The sequence below is a fragment of the Hyaena hyaena genome, unplaced genomic scaffold (genome assembly GCF_003009895.1).
Source record: "Hyaena hyaena isolate Hyena2069 unplaced genomic scaffold, ASM300989v1 scaffold_630, whole genome shotgun sequence".
In the NCBI taxonomy this organism is placed as follows: Eukaryota; Metazoa; Chordata; class Mammalia; order Carnivora; family Hyaenidae; genus Hyaena; species Hyaena hyaena.
Window position 1 is genome coordinate 1,019,346 of NW_024081265.1, and position 6,000 is coordinate 1,025,345.

Consider the following 6,000-nt stretch of genomic DNA (forward strand, 5'->3'; position numbering starts at 1 on the left):
GCTTCGCTGGGAGAGTCTGCGTTTGCGAGTCCACTTTAGCATTATCTGATTACTTGGCAACATTAAACCCCGTCATTCTTCCCCCAGAAGTATGAAGAGATCTGTCCCAAGTGTATCCTGAGAGTGTCCAGAGCTCTCTTCATCGCCAAAGGGACAGATGCAAAATCGGCTGGTCCCCTGAGCTGAGGGCCTCTGTTGCAGATTCATTTGGAGTTCTTCCCTTTGCCTATAAAGCATTGTTTCTGTGGTGTGTGCATCTGCCTCTGATCCCATTTTGTCTGAGATTATTTAATTGTTCCACATGCTGGGAGTGTTTATTTACTTACCCACCAGACACCTGCACCTCTTTGATGCTGTCTTTTTGATTTGTTTATAAATAGAGAAAAGAAAATCCCATTGAGGGTGAAACACATTTTATGTCCAGTGAAAATGTTTAGAGATCACAGTAGAAAGCACATTGTTCTAATTTCACAGTCCGTTGGAAGCTTTAGCTCATTAACAAACTAATTAAGGAAAAGGAAAGAGAGGTGTTTTGGGAGAGAGGGTATTGTTTACTCTAGTCAGCATGAAGTATCAGAGCTCATAGATCTTTAACTGTTAAGCACATATCAGATCTCTGCCTAACCTCCTTTGGCGCCTGACCCTATTAGGTTTATACTTCTCTCTCTTCCTTCTGTGTCACAGGAAATAAAATAGTTTCTCAGATTGGAGGTGATGGGAATAGTTTTACATTTCAGGTTAGTTTTGTGTCTTGAAAATTGAAGGGAATGATAGAAAAAAAATACATTCTTTACCTCTTGTCTTCCTTAAACGTTCCATAAGTGTTTATAAGGTATGAGGCACGAGCAAGCTGTAGCATCTGACTTTCATTTTAGGCTAGAAGATAGATTTTCAAAGAAACTACTGTGAAGCATGATTATTGCAAGGATAAAGTCATTTATAACACAAAGGAGAGGAAGATGAAATACGGTTAGGAAAGGCTACCTGTTCAAGAGGAATATTTAAGTTAGACATTCTATTTTGCTTTTTATATACTACACAAAATTTATGAAAGAATATGTATATTATATTTTTCTGTGTCTATAAGTCCATAAAGAGGGAGTAAAGAAATAATAATAATGATATTAATTGATTGTCCTATTTGCATTGCATGAATTAATTTACTTCAGCCTCACAACAACCCTATGAGGCAAGTAGTGTTTCTGGCACCTCCATTTTGGAGATAAGGAATCAGAGGCTTAGCGAGGTAATGCAACTTTCCTGAAGCATCACCAAGAAATTAAGTAGCAGAAGTAGAATACAGACTCAGGCAAGCTGATTCCCATGCCTTTGATTTCAACCTTTGTAAAGTAAGGAAAAAGGAGCTTTTGAAAAACAGAAGACTTCAGGGACATATATCTATCAGAGTCAAGTCAGGAGACAGCACTCCAATCATTTAAGCAGGGGGATTTTTATGTGAAGAATTTTCAACAGTAGAGAGGAGATAAATTTGTAAGAGAGGCAAAGAGAACTCCAAAGATATGAGGATGGCTGACATAGAGAGTAGCTACTACGTTTAAAGTGAAGTGAGAGACTCCAAGGAAGTAACCAGTTAGAAGGGGACTGACCCTACACCAAGCTTGATATATTTACTTCATTGGAGAGGTTGTGTCTGAGGCCCACTGGGTGGTAAATTCTCTGAGATGCCACAGGCTGCAGCTGGGAAGCCATTTGCTGGGGTGCCATGTAAAACTCGTGGAAAAGGTAGTTGCTTTGCTACAGGTAAAACTTTCTGGGGTTGGGCACCACATGATCTCTTGCACACTACTAGCCAGGAAACTGGCAGAAAAGATCCAAACCAAGTTAAAAAACAAAAAAACAGAAAACAAACCTCCTTCCACTTGCAATGACCCTTCATAAGCCTAATATTATAGGAGGGCACCAGGGTGGCTTGTTCAGTTAATCATCTGACTCTTGATTTTGGCTCAGGTCATGATCTCACGGTCCATGAGTTCAAGGCTCACATCTGACTCTGCACTGATAGCACAGAGATGCTGCTTGGGATTCTCTCTCTATTTGTCTCTCTGTCCTTCCCCCACTTGTTCTCTATTTCTCAAAATTAGTAAAATAAACTTTAAATAAAAGCCTAATATTATGGTAACTGACAAAGCAGAAATGCTTACAAGGTCCAGTTACAGTACCATAAAACAGGACAAAAAGGGTAGATGTGCAGCTGAGAGGCAGGAAATCAATAACTGACACAGAACTGGAGATTTCTTTTTTTTTAATTTTTTAATGTTTTATTTATTTCTGAGAGAGAGAGAGAGAGAGGCAGCGTGAGCAGGGGAGGGTCAGAGAGAGAGGACACAGAATCAGAAGCAGGCTCCAGGCTCTGAGCTAGCTGTCATCACAGAGCCCGATGCAGGACTCAAACCCACAAGCTGTGAGATCATGACCTGAGCTGAAGTCGGAGGCTTAACCGACTGAGCCACCCAGGCGCCCCAGAACTGGAGATTTCTAATCATGTAAAGATATGGGGCCCAATCACATCTATTCAAAATAAAGCAATGGCACTTAATTTTTTTCCCAATGTTTTATTTATTATTTTGAGAGATAGAGAGTGAGTGGGGGTGGGGCAGAGAGAGAGGGAGACACAGAATCTGAAAGAGGCTCCAGACTCTGAGCTGTCAGGACAGAGTCCTATGCAGGGCTCAAACGCATGAACTGTGAGATCAGGCCTGAGCAAAAGTTGGACACTTAACCAACTAAGCCATCAAGTGCCCCAGCAATCATATTTTATTTAAAAAAAAAAAGTAATGATATAAAACAAAGCCTTGGATTTCCCATAACCCTAGATTGCTTCATTCACACACACATGCCTCTCCCTCCACATCAGTTATCAATTTTTTTCAAACAAATCTTGTGTGTGTTTGAACTAATGGTAACAAGAACTATAAGCTTTGTTTTTCTTTGGAGAAATTTAGCAATGGAAGCGTCTCTTCACCAGTGTCAGGGTTTGGAACATAGAAAAAGAATAATATCTTTGTAAAATATGCCTCTGTTTACCTTTTCCTTTTTTTCTTTTTCACATCTAGGAGAATTTTTTATTATTAATCTTAAGGTTTGAATTGGATTTAAATGTTGTCTGTCCCATATCACAATGTGAATGGTCTAAAATGGAATTCTGAAGCTGAGACATACTTCTGTATTTAGGTAGATGTTGTCTTCCTATCTCTGTTAAGAGTGAGGATCACAGATTGTCTTTTTATCCCACCTTTAAGCCAATACAGAGGCTAAATTTTTTTTAAGTTTATTTATTTATTTTGAGAGAGAGAGGGAGGGAGAGGGAGAAAGGGTGCACATGCAAGCAGGGGTGGAGCAGAGAGAGAAGGAGAAAGAGAATCCCAGGCAGGCTCCACACCCAGCACAGAGCCTGATGCAGGGCTCTATCCCAGGAACCAAGAGATCATTACCTGACCCAAAATCAAGAGTCAGCTGCTCAATGACTGAGCTACCCAGGCATCCCCAGGCTAAAAATATTTTAAAATATGTTGTGTCTTGTTCTTACCTATTTCCTAGAAACTTAATATCTCTGCAATGATAATTCCAGACTCTAAAGGAAAAAATTTAAAAAGAAGCAAAAAGAGGGACATCTGGGTGGCTCAGTTGGTTGAGTGTCCAACTTCAGCTCAGTTCATGATTATGCAATATGTGGGTTTGAGCCCCACATTGACAGCTTGCTCAGAGCCTGGAGCCTGCTTTGGATTCTGTGTCTCGTTGTCTCTCTGCCCTTCCTCCCCTTGTGCTCTGTCTCTCTTTGTCTCTCAAAAATAAATAAGTGTAAAAAATGTTTAAAGAAGCAAAAAGATGTAGCAACATACTTTGTTTCTATTATAATTTATAACTAAGTCTTTTATTAGGAAGAGTCCAGTCTTTGAAATTAGAAAAGCCTGTAAGTTTTTTGTAATTCTGAAGAATATCATTGATCTTTTCTATTTTTAGAAAAGAACCCTGTTAGAGAAGTGTGCTATACCAGCATGTCTGAAGATAGATAACATAATTATAATGTCATGGTCTGTATTTACTATAGAAAGAATAGGAAGAGTATTAATTTGACTGTCCAAAGAAGATCCAGTAATATGTTTTATTTAAAATCTCTGGAGACATGCTAACATTTTCTTTGACTTTTGTTTTTTTTTAAGTATTTATTTATTTTTGAGAGACAGAGAGACACAGAGAGCGAGCAGGGGAGGGCAGATAAAGAGAGGGAGACACAGAATCCAAAGCAGGCTCCAGGCTCTGAGCTCTCAGTGCAGAGACCAATTCGCAACTGAAAACCATGAGCCACTGGGTCATGACCTGAGCTGAAGTCGGACACTTACCCGAGTTGAGCCACCTAGGTGCCCCTACATTCTAACATTTTCAAAGAAGAATGGCTGAAATTGATTGACGTTAAGTCTCTTCTAGCTCAATCTTTGATTCTATGACAGTGATGGGATAGACATTTTTCAAATGAGATAATAATACAACCTGGTTGTTCATACTTCAGTTTCTAAACACTATACACTATTATATTTGTTATGATATAGAAGGAAATTAATAAAATAGTATAATTTTTTGGAAATCAAAGAATATGACTTTTATTTTCTAGTATCAGAACGCGACTCTGCAGAAACAGAATTGGCCTTTGATCCAATTGAATAATAATCTCTATATTTAGAATTTAGTGCACTAAGAATATCATAGTGGTTTTTAGTCTTTTTTTTTTTTTAATTTTTATTTATTTCTAGGAGACAGAGAGAGACAGTGTGAGCAGGGGAGGGTCAGAGAGAGAGGGAGACACAGACTCTGAAATAAGCTCCAGGCTCTGAGCTGGCAGTCAGCACAGAGCCCGACGCGGGGCTCGAACCCACGAACCGTGAGATCATGACCTAAGCAAAAGTCGGACGCTTAACCGACTAAGCCACCCAGGCGCCCCGGTTTTTAGTCTTTTTAAAACACTGCATAAGTACTTAATTTAAATTCATTGTATTGTTTGATAATGACAGTAAACTTTTGGAGTAAATACTATATATTACATTTTTCAGAGGAAGGAATTACACTTGAGAGAGATTAAATAAATTTCTTAAGTTTGCTTAGATGGTAATTTAGAATTACTGTTCAAAACTAGGATGATTGATTCCAAATCTTAAAGTCTTCTCATTATTCCAAACTGGCTCTCAAAGCCTGCTTTTTAAAAAATGTCTTAAACATGTAATACATGAACATAAAAAAAAATTTTGTTATATAAGTCTCAAAATCCCTAAGAAGTCAATTAACAACTTATCCAAAAGTGCTTAAAAATACTCATTAAGGCACTTGGGTGGCTCATTCAGTTAAGCTCAGATTCTTAATTTTAGCTCAGGTTATGATCTCACAGTTTGTGGGGTTGAGCCCCACATTGGGCTCTATGCTTTACGGACAGAGCCTGCTTGGGATTCTGTCTCTCCCTCTCTGCCCCTTCCTCCTTTACGCTCTCTCTCTCTCTCTCTCTCAAAATAAGTAAATAAAGAAAGAAAGAAACAAAATACTCAGTAAAAGACTAAAGTGTTGGGCCCTGTAATATCCTGTATCATGACAATAACAATTGATGCAAAGAAAGGACAGATTATTTCTAATGAAATGCATCACCAAGAAGCACCATATTAAAAGATTTAATCTTCCCTTGATTATTCCTTAGTATATTTCAAGACCCAGAAATTTATTTTACAATAAGCGTGCCAATTCTTAATGTTCACTAATCTGTACTTGCAATGAACTTGTTTAATTTCAATTAATTAATTCTTTGGTCTGCCTCATGAATCTATTTATAGTGTTATCTAAGCATATTTTATAAAAATCAGATCACACATTGGATTGTGTAACAAACTCTCTTTAAGAAAGATTGTGTTTTTTATTTAATCAACTGTGTTATATCTTGGAAATATTTATCTTCAAATTCACCTATTGTTAACTTCTGTCACTTCTGCCTTAGATGGTCTT